The sequence below is a fragment of the Lathyrus oleraceus genome, chromosome 3, assembly GCF_024323335.1.
Source record: "Lathyrus oleraceus cultivar Zhongwan6 chromosome 3, CAAS_Psat_ZW6_1.0, whole genome shotgun sequence".
NCBI lineage: Eukaryota > Viridiplantae > Streptophyta > Magnoliopsida > Fabales > Fabaceae > Lathyrus > Lathyrus oleraceus.
In genome coordinates, this window is record NC_066581.1 from 18,258,648 (window position 1) to 18,279,367 (window position 20,720).

Sequence of the window (20,720 nt, forward strand, 5' to 3'; positions counted from 1 at the left end):
ACAGGAGAAAAATGATTAAAATGCGACGAAATGCTAAGTCTAAATGGATAGAAATAACGATACAAAAAGCACTTATCACATCCCCCATGGCTTATCCATTTTGGCTCCTCACATTGTTGAAGACATTTTGAAGACCAACTTATCGTTTGATAATACTACTACTGATGAAATCATTTGGACAAGATTTGTAAATGGTAATCTATCTTTTAAAGATGCCTATAATTTTATTATGAGGGATCACATGAAGCGTTCTTGGACATAACTCATTTTGCGTCTCTACATATCTCATTCTAAGTCATTAGTGACTTGAAAGATAACCCATAATGTTATTACAACAGAAGACAACTTGATTTGAAAAGGAACACATATGGCTTTGAGGTGCTCTCTTTGCAATCATGATGTGCAAACTGCAGACCATTTATTTCTTAGATGCAGGTGCACCTTACTTTTTTGGAATTTTATCGAGCAACTGTTTGGCATGAACATTGATAGAACTAGTTATGAAAGCTTATTCAAACTTGTTGGTAGAAGTTAGCACTCTCAAATTCAGAATTTGATCATGACTCTTATCATAATAATTTTTTGGAAAACTTGGCACACAAGAAATGACATCAGGTTTCAATTTGGTAAAGTTGACTTTGATAGAGACATTTTTCATATTAAAGAATTGGTCAATTTGACATTTACTTCTTTCAAGGGGCACATGTATTCTTCAATTTACTAGTTTAAAATTATTAAATGTTTTGACATCAAATGTCGACCTCCTCCTGCACCTAAAATCATCTAAGTTAATTGGTGTTTTCCTAGTATTAATTGAATTAAGTGCAATACATATAGAGTTTTAAGAGGAAATCCTGGAATATCAACTTGAGGTGGCATATTTAGCGATAATTTAGGAACATTCTTGAGAGCTTTCTCACCTAAGTTTGTGGTTTGCACCTCTTTTCAAACGGAATTGCATGAAATCATGCTTGCTATCGATTATGCTAACAAGAGGAATTTGAGAAATCTTTAGCTTGAAACTGAATCAATGTTGGTCATTCGTGCATTTTCTAATGTGAATATCATACATTGACATATTTTAATTAAGTGGAAGAATACTTTACACACTACATGTTCATTTGGATTCAAAATATCTCACATTTTCAAAGAAGAAAATGCATGTGAAGATAAATTATGCAATGCAAATGTTTTTATTGATCATGACACTTTGTGGGATTCACTTCTTAATTGTACTTTTGAAAGTTTTTTTTAGAGATAGGTTAAGTATGTCCAACTATCATTTTTATTAATTGATTGATGGGTTGTTTACATCCTTTAATTTTTCATTTTTTATTCAAAAATTTAACTTTATTTAAAATATTTAAAATATTTGTATCATGAAACCCACCTTACTACTCTTTTGTCGCTAAATACATGTAAACTCCTCAAATTCTTTTGAATGTTTATTATTATTATTACTATTATTATTATTATTGTAATTATTATTATTAATATTATTATTATTATTACTATTATTACTATTATCATTATTATTATTATTATCATTATTGTTGGAACAAGCACAAAAGCTTGTATGTGAATCAATGGAGGTGATGGATAATTTTGGTGAAATTGGAGGATTAGGGAAGATGAAGTTTAGAGAGAATAGAGATTAATTGAGAGGGTAAAAATCATATGACATTAATTCATTCAACATGTTAGAAAATGTATATATAATGCCTACTAACACTAAACAAAGTAACAAACAAAAGCTAAACAAGAACAGCCTAAAAACAGAAGTATTTTTCTGGTTTTCCTGCAGCATTCTGGCAGCTTTTCCAAATAGCTTCTCAAATAAGCTATTCTCCAAACATGCTTCTGATCATAGTTACATTGCATTTGACTTATATAACATCCAACACACCACCTTAAGTCAAATGCTCGATGTTCTTCATCCCTAACTTCACCACGAGTCGCTTGAAAACGTCGTTTGTAACCGATTTCGTCAACAAGTCCGCGACTTGTTCTTCACTTCTGCAGTAGCTTAAATGTAACTGTCCAGAACTCACCAAATCGCGCAAGTAATGGAACCTCATCTCAATGTGTTTGCTTCTCCCATGTGCTATGGGATTCTTAGCAAGGTTGATGGATGAATCTATCACGGAATACCTCACAATCTCGGAGTCTTTGAGGGATACCTCTCTGCCTCGTTGGTCGTCTACTCGTTTCACCATCCTCCGTTGCGAATGGTTGCTGTCCAGGATCATTAATAGGCTGGAAATTCAAATTTCCTCCCAGGAAATCAATTTTTGGGCCTGCAGCACCAGGGGGCTCTGTCACGGGCTGGAGATCGATTACCTCATTTGGTAAATCGATTTCCTGTATAGAAACAACAGATATTTTGCTGTCAAACTTCCGAATTTCGTCCACAATCACGTCCCGACTTACCACAATCCTCTTGCTACTCATATCAAACAATTTGTAGCCTCCAGTAGGATGATATCCAACAAGTAACAACTTCTCACCCTTATCATCAAGCTTCTTTCTAAGTTGTCCCGGAATGTGCCGAAACGCAACCGAACCAAAAACGCGCAAGTGACTCAAACTCGGTTTGAATCCGGACCATACCTCTTTTGGAGTTATCTTTTCCAGCTTCTTTGTCGGACACCTATTCAACAAATAGGCAGTTGTAGATACCGCTTCACCCCAAAGCTCTTTCGGTAAATTTTTGCCTTTTAACATGGTTCGTACCATGTTCATGATTGTCCGATTTTTTCTCTCCGCAATGCCATTTTGTTGTGGAGTGTAGGGAGGCACCACCTCATGGATTATCCCCTCATTATTGCAATAGCTCATAAACTCACCGGATGTGAATTCACCACCACCGTCCGTTTTGAGAGTTTTGAGCTTTTTACCGCATTGGCGCTCAACCATTGACTTAAACCGTTTGAACGTTTCAAACACCTCATCCTTCCTCTTAATGAGGTAAATCCACAACTTCCTACTAAAATCATCAATAAACGTGACAAAGTATCGATTGCCACCGTAGGAATTGACTTGCATCGGTCCGTATACATCGGAATACACCACCTCAAGGTGATGCTTGGTCCTATGACCCGCATCCTTGCTGAAATTAATCTTGTGCCGCTTCCCGTGAACACACTCTTCACATATTTCAGCTGGAATATTAATCCTTGGCAGCCCGGACACCATACCATGTCTTTGTAACGTGTCGAGATCACGAAAGTTGAGATAACCGAGACGGTAGTGCCATAACCATTCCTCACGACTTGCAGCAGTAGCTAAGCACCTATGCTCCATAACTTTCAACTCAATCTTGAAAGTTCTATTGGCAGCCATATGAGCCTTAAGGATCAAAACTTCATTTTGGTCCAAAACGCGCAATACTTTGTTTTCCATGCGAATTGTGTAATTCCTTTCAAGTAATTAGCCAATGCTTAAAAGGTTACACTTAATTCCAGGAATGTACAAAACGTCCTTGATCAAGGAATGACCACCCTCCCTCCTCATGATCAAGACATCACCGACACCATCGGCCGCTAAAGTCGTATTATCCGCGAATCTCACTCTACTTCGCGTGGCTTGATTGATCTTCACGAACCAATCTTTTCTACCCGTCATATGCGTCGAACAACCAGAATCCAAGTACCACTCATCACTACCTTGGACTCCATCTCGAACCGTTACTAGTGCGTTTTTCTCCGAACGCATTTTCTGCACTTTTTCGGTACTGCAGTAGTTGCTATCTGTAATACCCCAAAATTTACCCTTCATTTTTCCTGGAAACATACGCTTTACACCTCATGCATGCATTCATTTTTAGGTCATTTAGCATTTGCATTTCATCATGGCAATCGGAATCGGATCCAAGAAGCTTGAACATCATCCAAGATACTTTGTGGGCTCTATTTAGATGATCAGTCAACACAAGGGAAAAACTTGAGTTACTTCCAATAGGGGTTTATTCATCAGTCAAAACGTTAATCTTGAAGGAGCAAAGGTTTGTTCATGAGCTGTCATGCTCGCTAGGCGAAGCCCACGTGTTTCGAAAAAAAAACGAAAATAAAAATAAAAAATAAAATAAAATAAAAATAAATAAATAAATAAATAAAAGAAAAAATCTTGGACTTGGACCTCTCTCATTTGAGCCCACAGATCCACAAAAATCAGGTTATAAATTCAGAGTTTCAGTGAAACAAAAGACAATTCTATTCCTATTACCCTGGCTGGAAAAAGATAGTGAGAGAAGAGCTAACAGAGTTCAGAGCAGCCTCCAAACCCTGAAGGGAACTCAACTGCACAGAATCACCTCTGCCTCACATAAACCCTAAAGATTGTTTTGTAAACCTCACGGGTGCAACTCAATTTCAATCAAGCTCTCCAATCAGGTTTGCCCTTATTCCCATTACCTTTGAGCTTTGAATTTGAATACTCTGAATGTTTGAGGTATTATGGGTAAATTTGATACCCTTTTGATGCATGTCTTTTTTGTGAATTTTAATGGCATGATTCATGTGGTTACATTTTGATTTGGGGGCAACTCTTGGTTACCCTATTTTGTTTCTCTAACCTGTTTGTTGAGTTTTGTTTTGTGAGGGCTCATATGACTCTTGCAAAGATGGTTTGCCTGGTTTTCCACTTTATTTGTGGGATACCCCCTGGAGATTCATTCTAGTTACCTGTACTGACCCACTTTCTTTGATGATGTTAGCTTGGAGGGATCCCTGGGTTTCCCATTCCTCTAATTGTTGTTACTTCGGATCTTTATCCGCGTGGTACTTTTACATTTTTCCCGCATTTTACTGCTTTCCTAGCTGGAAGACCTCGATAGGAGGCAATGTTTTTGTGTGTTTATTTTTTTTCCAGGTTCCTTCGTCCAGGACTCCTTTTGCATGAGCATCCCTAACCCTACCAACTCATTGATTTTTCTTCTCCTAAACACACGTTTACTCCTTCTACTACAGGTGAGTAAGTCTCCAAAGGTCGAGCATTCGGTAGATTGCGTAGTAACGTCGTCCGCCCCCAAAACATAATCCATAACCCTGTAGTTAGCCGAACTACGGCTTACTCTGATTCTCATTCCAGATGAGATACGTAGGCATAAGATGCGATGTCTTAGCGAGCACACATCCCCCCAACCCATAGGTCAGCCGAGCTACGAAGACTCTGATTCTTATATTCAGATGAGATACGTATGCAGTGGATGCGACATCCGCGCGAGTCATTTTCATTTAACCCCTTTTTTAGTAAACAACACAAGATAAACTCACACCCTTTAGACAAGAACTACAAAAGTGGATCCCGTAGAGTACTACGGATGCGTAGGGGTGCTAATACCTTCTCTTCGCATAACCGACTCCCGAACCCAAGATTTGGTTGCGAGACCTTGTCTTTTCCTTTCCTCTTTTCAGGTTTACTTCGAGCGTTTCCTTTCCCTCCTTTGGGATAAATAACGCACGGTGGCGACTCTTCTGTCATTTTCTTTCGCCGGTTGTTTTTTTCGTACACTGTATTTTTCAGGTTGCGACAGCTGGCGACTCTGCTAGGGACCCAGTTTCCCTAAGCGAGTCCCTCATAGCTTTTGTAGTTTGTTTGTTTATTGGGTATTCATGCTTTTGTAGAGTTATTTGTTTACCTGCTTTACCTTATTGCATTATGTACATATCATTGTTGTATCTGTTGGCGGGCTATGGCTGCTTGGTGATCTTTGTGAGATGAGTTCTATACCCGAACTCGAGTGCACTTAGGATAGGAGAATGGCATAGTCTTGTCGACTTATGTGGAGTTATTCCTTAGCAAGTTGACTTGCAAGCCCATTCACTTGGTGGAGGTCATGTTGAGATCAATAATGTCACACAAGTAAGTTGTGGTTAGACATTACTTTTTCCAATATAGACCTTAGAAGCCGAGGACCTTAGTTAAACCCATCTTGGCCTATTCGTAGGACGTAGTGCGAAAGTCGTTCAAGTGTAAGATTTGATACGATTGTTACACGATACTACACTCATAAGAGTCTCTCTTGAGAATATTTTTGGAATACGAGTAGTCGTTCCTTCGATAATATCCGAAAGATGGGATTATGACTATGGGAACCTTTTGTAGAACATGTTTGGCAGGTTTAAACCTTAGTACACTCCTTTTGGGTGGTTCTTAACCTAAACTCCATGCTCGTGACTTGCAACAAACCCTTGATTCATGGTTGATCCGATCAGGTATCCTTAATATCAATGAAACTTGGGTGTTGATAAGGTGTAAACCATAATCCACCAAAATGGGTGGTTGATATTAAGGATAACATGATCCATCCCATGACCTTTGTTTGGTGTGCTCTTAATTTCTCTCCAGACAGTGCAACCTGACAGATGTTCAAGCAGATACAGCGATCCTGATTCCCATGCCACTGCACTGCATTCACATCATTTTGCATCACATCATTTTGCATTCATAATCATTCACACATGTTTATCCATGTCTGTGGGGTTTATATCTTCTACTTGATTCTAGTCGAAATTTTCTTGGTTCTCATCAACGACTTAGTCTTTTTTTTTACATCGTTTATCTATTGAGAGACTGGAATCAAGGGGGTAGAATACCTTTGGAATTGATAAACATTTCATTGCATTTACATATTCATTAGCATGTCTTGCATAACAGGTACCGCCACAGTGTTCTCAGTTTGTTTGGTGTTCCATCATCAGGATAGCTGACCCAGGCATTCACCGGTACGGTACCCGCAGAAACCAACAGAGAGTAATGGAAAGCCTACAGCCAGAGTTCGCCGAGATGAAAATCCGCATGAATCAATTCATGGATGTGGTTCAAGGGGTGGCTTAGGGACAACAAGAGCTCAGGCAGATGATACAGAGGAATCCCCCTGCTCAACTAGAGACGGTGACTGATCCTCCAACTGGAGAGGCTAATGGACCCAATGGACCGGGGCCTATCCCAATCCTACATGTCACCTCCGGTCAACATACCGTTCATGATGATCAGGACGATCAGTTCCCCCTGCTGCAGGAAGACTTTGGTATGGGTCCTGGTGTGGACCCCATGTTTAGAAGATTGGAAGAGAGGTTGAAGGCAGTGGAAGGACAGAATCCTCTGGGAGTAGATGTTGCTGACTTGGGGCTGATCCCAGGTGTGAGAGTGCCACTGAAATTCAAGGTCCCGATATTTGACAAATACAATGACAACTCTTGCCCGAAGACCCATGTGCAAGCCTATTTCCGTAAAATGGTTGCATACTCCGATGACGAAAAGTTGCTTTTGTACCTTTTCCAGGACAGCCTAGCTGGGGCATCCCTGGAATGGTATATGAGGCTGGACAGAGCCCACATCCGTTGCTGGAGGGATTTGGCTGAGGCTTTCGTGAAGCAGTATCAGTATAATGCAGACATGGCTCCGGACAGAACTCAACTTCAGAATCTGTCTCTTAAAGGCAATGAGTGCTTCAGGGAATACGCTCAACGCTGGAGAGAAACAGCTTCCCGTGTTCAACCTCCTATGTTGGAGAAGGAAATGGCTAACATGTTCATGAACACTCTGCCAGGACCTTATTTGGAGCGCCTGATGGGTTGCAATGCCTCCAATTTTGCTGATGCAATCTCTACCGGAGAGAGGGTGGAGAATTACCTGAGGACATACAAGACCCAGAGTGGAGGTGGATCCTCATCAGGGGTGAAGAAGCCGTTCATTTAGGGACAAAAGAGGAGAGAAGGGGATGCAAGTGCCATATCTTCTTACCAGAACAGGGATAACCGGAGGAATAACTTTCAGAACTATCATCAGCAACCGTATGTTGCGGCTGTGACCATTCCAGCTGCAGCACCACTACTACAACAACAACCACAACGTCAACCAGCTCAGTACCAACCACAACAACCGGGTAACAGACCCGCCTATCAACCGAGGCCAAGGACGATGGACCGGCGTTTCGACACTCTTCCAATGTCGTACGCTCAGTTGCTTTCTAGTCTTCAACAACTACAACTTGTGCAGTTGCGCACTCTGGCTCCTCCCGTTGGTAGGCTTCCGGTGGGTTATGATGCCAACGCTAGGTGTAGCTTCCACTTTGGGGCACCTGGCCACAATATTGAGAACTGCAAAGCTTTTAAGCACGTAGTTCAGGACCTCATTGATTCAAATGCCGTTAACTTTGCACCAGCTCCTAATGTCGTCAACAATCCCATGCCCCAGCATGGTGGAGCCAAGGTTAACATGGTTGAAGGAGAAGTCAAATTAGTCTCTCCGGTCAACAATGAAGATGAGGATAGTGATTGCGACATCGATAACTGGGTGCGTCCGAGGATCTCGGATGAAGTTCTCAATAATTGGTCTTCTGAGGAGATTGTCCAAGCCACTTGTCTAGAGGAGTAATTTTCTTTGTTTATTCATGCATATCCAAGTCTTACGTTCCGCCAGGGCGTAATGACTCATTGTAGGGCTCATCTATGTGACACTTGCATTTTTTATCATATATAAAGGACGTCTTTTTGCATTCAAATATTTCGTTCCCTGTCTTTCTATTTTTGCAGTTTTTCAAAAAAAAATGGCAATGTTTTGTTTAGTTTCCACTTTTTTTTTTCCACACTCATAAGCACATACCATCACTCATGCTGATGCACATCACAGGATCCTATTGATAACGGTTCTGCTATGGCTCGCTTCGACTTTGAAAATCCAATCTTTCAAGCTGAAGAAGAGGGTGATGAAGACTGTGAACTCCCTGAAGAACTTACCAGGTTATTAAAACAAGAGGAAAGGGTCATTCAACCGCATCAAGAGTCTGTTGAAGTGATTAATCTCGGCACCGAGGACGCCAAGAGAGAAATCAAGATAGGGGCTGCTTTGGAAGACAATGTGAAGAAGGGGTTGATTGAATTGCTGCAAGAGTATGTTGACATCTTCGCTTGGTCTTATCAGGACATGCCAGGGCTTGACACAGACATCGTGGTACATCGCTTGCCGCTCAAAGAAGGTTGTTCTCCGGTCAAGCAGAAGCTCAGAAGAACAAGACCAGGGATGGCTGTCAAGATAAAGGAAGAAGTGCAGAAATAGTTGGATGCAGGGTTTCTAGCAGTCACAAATTATCCGCCATGGGTTGCAAATATCGTTCCGGTACCTAAGAAGGATGGAAAGGTACGGATGTGTGTTGACTACCGGGATCTGAACAGGGCTAGTCCTAAAGATGATTTCCCCTTACCTCACATTGACGTTCTGGTGGATAACACGGCTCAGTTCTCGGTATTCTCCTTCATGGATGGCTTTTCTGGCTATAATCAAATTAAGATGGCACCAGAAGACATGGAGAAGACAACATTCATAACCCCATGGGGAACCTTCTGCTACAAGGTGATGCCGTTTGGTCTGAAAAATGCCGGAGCAACATATCAGCGAGCGATGGTGACACTGTTCCATGATATGATTCATCATGAAATCGAGGTTTATGTTGATGATATGATTGCCAAATCTCAGACAGAATAATAACATTTGGTGAATTTGCAGAAACTGTTTGAGCGTTTGAGGAAATTCAAGTTGAGGCTTAATCCGAACAAGTATACTTTTGGGGTGAGATCTGGAAAACTACTGGGTTTTGTTGTTAGCGGAAAAGGGATTGAGGTGGATCCGGCCAAAGTGAAAGCGATACAGGAAATGCCTGAGCCAAGAACAGAGAAACAAGTCCGTGGTTTCTTAGGGAGGTTGAACTACATTGCAAGGTTCATCTCTCACCTAACAGCCACGTGTGAGCCAATATTCAAATTGTTGAGAAAAGATCAGGTTATCAGGTGGAACGATGAGTGCCAAAGGGCTTTCGAGAAGATAAAAGAGTATTTGCAGAATCCTCCTATCCTTGTGCCTCCGGTCCCAGGGAGACCGCTGATTATGTATTTGACAGTACTGGACAATTCCATGGGTTGTGTTCTCGGTCAACACGACGAGACAGGTAGGAAAGAGCATGTCATTTACTACCTGAGTAAGAAATTCACAGATTGCGAGTCGAGATACTCAATGCTTGAAAAAACATGTTGTGCACTTACATGGGCTGCTAAGTGATTGAGACAATACATGCTGTCTCACACAACCTTATTGATCTCCAGGATGGATCCAGTCAAATACATATTTGATAAGCCAGCTCTCACCGGAAGAGTTGCTCGTTGGCAAATGGTACTGACAGAGTATGACATCTAGTATACTTCCCAGAAAGCCATCAAAGGGAGTATTCTGTCAGACTATCTTGCTCAACAGCCGGTTGATGATTATGAGCCGATGAAGTTTGATTTTCCAGATGAAGACATCATGTACCACAAGATGAAAGACTGTAAAGAGCCAGTTGTTAAAGAGGGACCTGATCTAGACGAAAAGTGGAATTTAATGTTTGATAGGGCCGTCAACGCCAGAGGAAGTGGAATTGGTGATGTCATTACAACTCCGAAAGGTGCCCACATGCCTTTCACCGCTCGTCTGACTTTCGAGTGCACCAATAATGAAGCTGAGTATGAAGCCTGTATCTTGGGTATTGAGCAAGCCATTGATTTGAGAATCAAGACTTTGGACATCTTCGGAGATTCAGCTCTGGTAATCAATCAAGTGAATGGTGATTGGAACACTCTCCAGCCTACTCTGGTCCCCTACAGAGATTACACGAGAAGACTGTTGTCTTTCTTCACAATAGTAAAGCTGTACCATATACCTCGTGATGAGAACCAGATGGCAGATGCTCTTGCCACTCTATCCTCCATGATCACGGTGATCCGTTGGAACCATGCTCCCAAGATCGACGTGATGCGCCTTGATAGGGCCGCGTATGTGTTTGCTATTGAACTGGTAGTTGATGACAAGCCCTGGTATCACGACATCAAGTGCTTTCTGAAGAATCAAGAGTACCCTGCAGGGGCATCCAACAATGATAGAAAGACTTTGAGAAGATTGGCAGGCAGTTTCTTCTTGAACAAAAACGATGTTCTGTATAAGAGGAACTTCAACATGGTTTTGCTCAGATGCATGGACAGACACGAAGCAGACATGTTAATGCAGGAAGTTCATGAAGGCACCTTCGGTATTCATGCCAGCGGACATGCAATGGCTAAGAAATTGTTGAGAGCAGGTTATTACTGGATGACCATGGAATTTGATTGTTTCAAATATGCTCGGAAGTGCCATAAATGCCAGATTTATGCTGATAAGGTGCATGTCCCGCCGAATCCTTTGAATGTGATGTCTTCGTCGTGGCCTTTCGCTATGTGGGGCATCGATATGATTGGAAAGATTGAGCCGACCGCTTCCAATGGGCATCGCTTCATCCTTGTTGCCATCGACTATTTCACCAAGTGGGTCGAAGCAACGTCATTTGCGAAGGTCACCAGACACGTGGTTGCCCGATTCATCAAGAAAGAAATCATTTGTCTCTATGGGATTCCCGAAAGAATCATTACTGATAATGGTTCTAATCTCAACAACAAAATGATGAAGGAGTTGTGCCAGAACTTCAACATTCAGCATCACAATTCTTCCCCTTACCGCCCTAAGATGAACGGTGTTGTTGAAGCGGCAAATAAGAACATAAAGAAGATTGTGCAGAAGATGGTCGTTACGTACAGAGATTGGCATGAGTTGCTACCCTTCGCCTTGCATGGGTACCGTACTTCAGTACGTACATCGACCGGGGCAACCCCTTACTCCCTTGTGTATGGTATGGAAGCAGTGCTACCTGTTGAAGTGGAGATTCCTTCTCTAAGAGTCCTGTTGGATGTCAAGTTAGACGAAGCTGAATGGATTCGGACAAGGTTTAATGAGTTGAGTCTTATCGAAGAGAACCGAATTGCAGCCATTTGTCATGGGCAGTTGTATCAAAGTCGGATGAAAAGAGCCTTTGATTAGAAAGTGCGTCCTCGATGCTTCCAGGTCGGAGATTTGGTGTTGAAAAGGATCCTTCCTCCTCAGACAGATCACAGGGGCAAGTGGACTCCTAACTATGATGGACCGTATATTGTCACCAAGGTTTTTGATGGTGGGGCCTTAATGCTTGCAACGATGGATGGTGAAAACTTCACTTCCCCGGTGAACTCAGACACAGTTAAAAAATACTTCGCATGAAATAGACCCGCTGGACAATAAAAAGAGTAATCCAGGCAAAAATAGGCATCCCGGCGAACCAAAAAAATGAAAAAGGTTCGGGCAAAAATTAGGGATTAAAAGTGAAAAGATTGTACACCCGGTAAGTTGAAAACCTGAAAAGGCAACTTAGGCAAAAATGGGTATCCCGGTGGATTGAAAACCCGAAAAGGGCGATCCAGGCAAAAGTTAGGGATTAAACGAATGACTGCGATCTGAGTAGTTCTGAATCTCATCTCGTGTCAATGACTGGAAACTTTTGAAGGATAGGAAACAGTCCAATCACTCTTTCATAAAGCTGATCATCTGGAGGATCTTGAAGACGAGCAAGTCATAGCAGAATTGGAACCCAATAGAAATCCATTTCACATTGCCATTAGATTAATGTCTGTTTTTATCTGTTGTGCGATTACCTCTTTCCAGGGATTGCTTTCTGATGTAAATGCCTATTCAAAGGCCGTTCAATCAATAAAATCATGTTATTCAGTATATCTCTGTTTTCATTTTCATTTTTCTGTTTTGTTTGCAAAAATGACGTTCGAATTTTTGATAAACATTGCATTATGACACATAAGAGCTTTACAGGTACATGCTGTAGCACCTCAAATTTGCACCTACATTTTGTAAATACATTTTCATCATTAGTTCATTAACATAATATAGTCCACTGCATAATATTGCATTGTCCATTTGCCCAAGTGCAAGTCAGTCAGGAGAATTAGGTCAAACTGGTCAGGAGATCAGTCAGTCAGGCAAGCAAGTGTGTTTTTCATTGAGCCAAGGCCCTAGGGTTGGTCCAACATGTTCACATGACTTGGGGATCCATTTGAAGTGTTTAGGTCAAAGATTGGATGTTCAGAGGTCATCATTCAATGCACAATCAGTCAGAAACCCTAAAAAGTCAAACTTGGTCAACTGGGCTTGATTTTATGGTTTTGATGGATGGATTTGGTTTGAGAGAGCTTATTCATGTCCAAATAGGCCTCATATATCAGGGTAAACATCATCATTGAAGAATTTGAAGCCAAATCAGAAATTTCCAAAAATAGAAACTGGACCTGTAATTGAAACTTGCCAAAAATGGAAACTTCTTGATCCCAAACTTACATCATGATACAAGCTTCAAATGAATTTTTTCCCAACATAAAAGTTGAAGATCTTGTTCTCCCATTTCCAAAAAGTCCAAGAACTCTCAATTCCCATGTATGGTTGGCAAGATATGATCAATTCAATCTCAAAAATTTTTTGAACTTCAAAAGGCCATATCTCTCAAACCATTTGGCCAAATTTGGTGAGGTTTTTTCCAACAAGTCATATTTAACCTCCTCTTTCCAAAAATGTCATCATCATGCACCAAAACCTTATGGATCAAAATGGCATTTTTTCACTTACATGAATTATTTTTAAGTAAAGTGAAATTGTGAACTTTTGATTTATTCATTTCCAAACACTTTTGCCATTCAAATATGATCTGAAATGTTGTTTATGACTTGTGGAAGGCCCAAATTCGTGACCTTTGCCATCACACCTCACCATGTGAACCAAAATGGCCAATTAGCAATTTGCTCATTAAAACTAATTGTGCTTAGCACTTCATTAAGAGAACCTAAAACAGCAAATATAAACTCATTTTTCTGATCATTTGCAACCCTAGCAGCCTCACACTCACTCAGAAAATCACTTGCTCTCAAAACACACATTTCCTACATCTTGAAATTCTGCAAGAACCTTCAAAGCACACGATTCCTTTTGGTTTGTTCCACCATTTTCCAACTATTTGGCAGCCTTTGCAAGTGGTATTTCTCCACTGTAACAGCAATCTCCAGCTCTGCTTCATCAAAGTTCAGCCATGGCAAGATTCGAGTTGGGCTATTTCAAACACTCCTGAGCTAAACATCCTTCACCATTCACCTTTTGGAGCTTGGAACCTCATCTGTTTTGGACCAGAACCACCAAACAACATCCAAATCATCACTGTGCATCAGTTTTGGTAAGATCTCGAGTTCCTTCATTTCCTAAATCATGCCATGCTTATGATAGAGCTTGCTATGCTGGTCATTATGAGCTTTAATTTGATGAAAATGGTTAAGTAGTTAGCAAGTTATGTTGAAATGAATATTGATGCTCAAACATGTTCTTGCTCGATTTGCTTTGTTTGAGATGATTTAGTGAAAATGATGCTTGGATTCATGATGTGTATGGTTTGCTGAGTTTAATAGTGTGCTTGATTTCATGTTTCTGTGCAATTTCATTTTCACGATTTCTTGATGGTGAAGAAGACAACACTGTTCATGAAAACCCTAAAACATTTTTCCAGAATTCTGTGTTGAACGATTTTTGCATGGCCATGTTACTGTTTCATTGAACCGGCCAATCAGAACATTTCCTTGCCTCGCCCTTAAGCGCACCGTTTCATTAAGTTGAACCGGTATTTACCAAATTGCCATCGGTCCCAATTATTTTAATTCATTTATTTGTTTCAATATCAATTTCATTTTGTTACTCAATCTTACAAAAATCACATCTCATCCATTTCTAATCCAAATTTCATGGAAATTTTTGCATTGTGTTCATCTTGATGTCTAGTATTTTATCATGATTTTTTCTGATTTTTTGGATGAGTGAATTTTAAATGATGCTAGGGTTTGTGACATGTATGCATATTTTGTACATTTTGCCAAATCCTTTGTGAAATAGTGATGCATTATCCAATGGCCCTGAAATTTTTTGTGCATAAACTAGACACATCCATGGTGATTTAGGTGTAGAGTTTGTGAATTTATCTTATCTGGTCATTGAGTTATGAATTTTTGAAGTAGGGTGTGACAATTTGTGTCACACCATTGATGTGCAACTTCATGATTTTTGATACCATGCTTCCTGACATCCAATTGATGTGAATTTTTGCATGAATGTACTCTTGAATGTCTAGTTTACATGTGAATTTTCTTGGAATTAATTGTGGCATTTCCTAATTGATTGAGATTTTTCTCCCCTGTTTGACCAAAATGTTGACTTTTGTGATACATGTTTCCATTTCATTTGTGAAATTCTCATACTTTATTAGATGAACTTGAAATTTTACATGTGATTACTAGACATCTTAAGCTTTGTCATGGTGTTGATCCCATTCATTTCTCATATGTTATCCCTGATTTATGATTTTTCTAAGTTGATGCATGTTTGGTTGACTTCTTTGAGCATGTTCAAAATTGCCTTGCCTTTCTGATTTTCATTGACTATCTTCCACTTGTCCAAATGAGATGAAATTTGACATGCTTACCATGCTGTGGATTGTGATTGATCATGATTTATTTGATGATTTTTGGAAATGTTTAAGATTGCTTTTGATTCAAGTCTTGCTGTTGACTTCTATGAGCTTCTAAATGCCATGTTTTTACCTAATTTGTTCATGAAATGATAATGATGATTGATATGAATGTGAACCCAATTGGTTTTGTTTCTTGATTGTTTGAACATGATTTTGGATGCTTGCCCTTTGCTGTTTTAACTTTCTCATTCACTTTTGACCCTAGGCTTGCCCTAGTGGTCCTGTTACTCACATTTGAGTTCATGTTTTCAGGTTGACCAACAAATGGCCAATGAGACCAATTCTTTTTGATTGAACTTGCTTGTTTATCATGACTAACATGTTATTTTTTGTAGGTTGCTTGGCTCACATACCTTGAGCCTTGTGCCTTGCACATTCACTTGCTTATGATTAACTGTTGATGTCTGTTTCCTTTTGCTTTGTTTTGAAGTTGTATACTAATGTCTGCTTGACTATTTCAGGTGCTTTTAGTTGCTCAGTTCCTTGTGAACTTTTGCTTTGCTTTGCTTGTATAAGCAATTTGCATTGAGGTATACTTCTAAATCTTCATGTAGTCTGGAAGACCTGGCCTGTTACTTGGCCAGGCAACTGTCTGAAGTCCTCCTTAAGAGGCAATGTTTGTGACTGTTTACATTTGTCCTTGTATAGAGTCAAAGACCTCCTAAGTGAAGAGGCAATTGGCAGAACCCAAGGGATATGCAACCTATCCCCTGCTATTCTGTGTGTCATCTGTTTTGCTCACACCACTGTGTTGATGCATTGCAGATACAAACCCAAGATCTTGTACAATTGTACATTTGAGTCAGTTTTAAATGTGTAGAAGGGTTCCCACTTTCTGAACCCACACATTCTTGTCTTAAGCTCTCCTAGGCCAGGGATAAGAGCTGTGAAGTCCTATCTTCACTCACCTTTCATCTGCTTCACCTTAGCCCCTCAATGGCAAGGTTAAGAGCTAACATTACCCAGTTCCAGTGGTTTGTTTGTTGAGGTTGATATGACCCCTCGACTAAAACCTAACCTTGATTGAGCCCATTGTTTGCATATAGTGTATGCTACTTGTGCTTGTGTGTTTGTTTGACTTGCTTCCTGTGCAAGTTAGGTTTAGTTTGGCTTGCTTCCTGTGCAAGTCAGGGTTAGGATAGGCTTGCTTCCTGTGCAAGTTAGCTAGAAACCTTAACTTAGGGATGATTTGCATGATAACATCTAGGCTCGAGTCGTAGTCTCCCTAGTTGTGTCTCCCTCTGTTATCTGGTTAGGCTAGTCTTTCTCCCCTCTGTAGGGGAACTACATCGCCCTGATCCTCGTTCCAGACGAGGTATGTAGGCAGGAGACCGTGCGAGGTCTCTCCGGGCACCTTTTTTCTTTTTGTGTGTGTTGTTTGACGATTGCTAGGCTCGAGTTCCCGGCTCCTTAGCAATTTGTTGTCTGTTTGTTCTTGTTGTGTGCTTGGAAGCCGGTATAAGTCCATCGAGTGGCATCTGGGTTCCAGTGTGTGTGTGTTGGTTTGGATGCTGATGTAAGTCCAGTGATTGGCATTCGGGCTCCACGTTTGCCTTTGCCTGTTTTTGTGTGCGTGTCAGCCGAGCTACGAATGCTCTGATTCTCCTTCGTCCAAGGAGATACGTATGCATAGGACGCGATATCCTAGCGAGCATGTGTCGTTTCCCCAGTTCGAACTACTTTGACTCTGATGTCTATGCCTGATAGACTAAGTAGGCCCAGGATGCGATATCCTGCCGAGTCAGTTTCAGTCTTGTTTGTTTTCTTGTGTCTCTTTCAGCCAGTGTGTGTGTGTGTGGTGTTTGTTTTAGCAACCTTTTCTTTCTTAGAGCGTGGATCCCGTCGAGTACGACGGACGTGAGGGGTGCTAATACCTTCCCCTTGCGTAACCGACTCCCTTACCCTTTCTCTTTGGTCGCGAGACCATTTCCTTTCCAGGTTTCTCTGAGCGTTTCCTTTCCCTATTTTGGGATAAATAACACGCAGTGGCGGCTCTGTGTGTTTTTATTTCAGCTCGCCGGTTGTTTTTCGCGGATGCGACACATGCTTAATAAACATTTAAAATTACTGTAAATTTTAAGTGCTTTGGATCGCCTATTCAGAACAGGTACCCTCGGGGCATTTCCTTAAAATCCCCTGCAGATGATCGTGAATGTTTTCCACCAACAGACGAATTCGGTGTCTTATCCCTGCAGAGCTGATCAGAGCGTTGGATTCTTCAATCCCCAGCAGGTTCTCACCACTGTACCTCCCTCCAAGCGGTGGTTTTAGATTATACACTCCGTAGTAGAGTTGACAGTGTCAGACTATATACCCCCAGCGGAGTTGACAGTGCCAGACTGTATCTTCCCAGCAGAAGCGGCTGCTCCTCAGAGTTCGAGGCCAGATCGATAATCCCAATGCCAGATCCATGGTTTCTTTCCTTAAGGCAGAACCTCGGTACCGTATCGGTGTTTACTTCCCCTACTGAGTCATATCTCATAGATCGTGGTTGCCAAAACCACTATCGCTTTCCCCAACAGCAGGTTTTCAGTTTCGTTCTCTCCCCAGTCAGAATCTCGGTATTTCGTCATTGCTAGAACACCGTGTGGCGGGTCATTTCCCCACGGAATTCTTTGCGTTGTGCATCTCCAGCAACCTTGCTAGGGTCCAGAAGATGGTGATCATTTCCCCAGCAGATCCCCTTGCCTCAGCTTGGCATTCTACCCAGCATTTCGCATCCCTGCATGTATAATCATATTGCATTGCATCCTCCCAAATCGCGTAGCATTTCCATTTTCATGGAGCATTACGCCATTGAAAAATTCAAACATACGCATGTAAGCATAAAACATTCTCGGTATCCCAAGTGATAAGCCAGAAGTTGTTTCCAATACTCAGACTGAAGATTGTTCATGACTTACCTTTGTTATCCCTAGCAAGTGTCATTGGCCCATGCGCCGCCTCTATTATCGTTCCCTATTTCTGCCGATGCTGACAGGCATGAAGTTTCCGGTATTCAGACCGAAGTGGCGTTCAGGCCAGTTTTCCGATGTTCAGATCGAAGAAGTTTCCGACGTTCAGGTCGATGCAACTTGTGGCATTCAGGCCAATTTTCCGACGTTCAAATCAAAGTGGCACCCAGACCAATTTTCCGATGTTCAGATCGAAGAAGTTTCCGACGTTCAGGTCGACGCAACTTGTGGCATTCAGGCAAGCCTCTCGGTGTTCAGACCGATATTAATAATCTCATATCTCCCGATGTTCAGATCGAAGTCATTTTCAGTATTCAGACTGATGAGCGGCATTCAGGCCATGGTTATTTATGTGTTACCATTTATTTTGGTATCCAGGTTAACATTCTTTTTCGGTATTCAGACTGACTCTCACCGTACCAGACGGATTCTTCTTTCAAGACCACCTCTTTGCCGATTCTGACAGGCATTGTTACTTCACTTCACTTCAGTGCAAATTTTCGGGCTTTTATTGTATTCAATCCCTTGATACCTCGAAAGCACGAAAGTCGCTGCTATCTTCTTTCCAGGTCTCCAGTTGATTGAATAGGGGAAGCTGTAATACCCCAAAATTTACCCTTCATTTTTCCTGGAAGCATACGCTTTACACCTCATGTATGCATTCATTTTTAGGTCATTTAGCATTTGCATTTCATCATGGCAATCAGAATCGGATCCAAGAAGCTTGAACATCATCCAGGACACTTTGTGGGCTCTATTTAGATTATCAGTCAACACAAGGGAAAGACTTGAGTTACTTCCAACAGGGGTCTATTCGTCAATCAAAACGTTAATCTTGAAGGAGCAAAGGTTTGTTCATGAGCTGTCATGCTCGCTAGGCGAAGCCCACGTGTTTCGAAAAAAAAAACAAAAATAAAAAAACAAAAATAAATAAATAAATAAAAGAAAAAATCTTGGACTTGGACCTCTCTCATTTGAGCCCACAGGTCCACAAAAATCAGGTTATAAATTCAGAGTTTCAGTGAAACAAAAGACAATTCTATTCCTATTACCTTGGCTGGAAAAAGATAGTGAGAGAAGAGCTAACAGAGTTCAGAGCAGCCTCCAAACCTTGAAGTAAACTCAACTGCACAGAATCACCTCTGCCTCACATAAACCCTAAAGATTGTTTTGTAAACCTCACGGGTGCAACTCAATTTCAATCAAGCTCTCCAATCAGGTTTGCCCTTATTCCCATTACCTTTGAGCTTTGAATTTGAATACTCTGAATGTTTGAGGTATTATGGGTGAATTTGATACCCTTTTGATGCATGTCTTTTTTGTGAATTTTAATGGCATGATTCATGTGGTTACATTTTGATTTGGGGGCAACTCTTGGTTACCCTATTTTGTTTCTCTAACCTGTTTGTTGAGTTTTGTTTTGTGAGGGCTCATATGACTCTTTCAGAGATGGTTTGCCTGGTTTTCCACTTTATTTTTGGGATACCCCCTGGAGGTTCATTCCGGTTACCTGTACTGACCCACTTTCTTTGATGATGTTAGCTTGGAGGGATCCCTTGGTTTCCCATTCCTCTAATTGCTATTACTTCGGATCTTTATCCGCGTGATACTTTTACATTTTTCCCGCATTTTACTGCTTTCCTAACTGGAAGACCTCGATAGGAGGCAATATTTTTGTGTGTTTATTTTTTTTTACAGGTTCCTTCGTCCAGGACTCCTTTTGCATGAGCATCCCTAACCCTACCAACTCATTGATTTTTCTTCTCCTAAACACACATTTACTCCTTCTACTACAGGTGAGTAAGTCTCCAAAGGTCGAGCATCCGGTAGATTGCGTAGTAACGTCGTCCACCCCCAAAACATAATCCATAACCCCGTAGTTAGCCGAACTACGGCTTGCTCTGATTCTCATTCCAGATGAGATACATAGGCATAAGACGTGATGTCTTAGCGAGCACACATCCCCCCAACCCATAGGTCAACCGAGCTACGAAGACTCTGATTCTCATATTCAGATGAGATACGTATGCAGTGGATGCGACATCCGCGCGAGTCATTTTCATTTAACCCCTTTTTTAGTAAACAACACAAGATAAACTCACACCCTTTAGACAAGAACTACAAAAGTGGATCCCGTAGAGTACTAGGGATGCGTCGGGGTGCTAATACCTTCCCTTCGCATAACCGATTCCCGAACCCAAGATTTGGTTGCGAGACCTTGTCTTTTCCTTTCCTCTTTTCAGGTTTACTTCGAGCGTTTCCTTTCCCTCCTTTGGGATAAATAACGCACGGTGGCGACTCTTCTGTCATTTTCTTTCGCC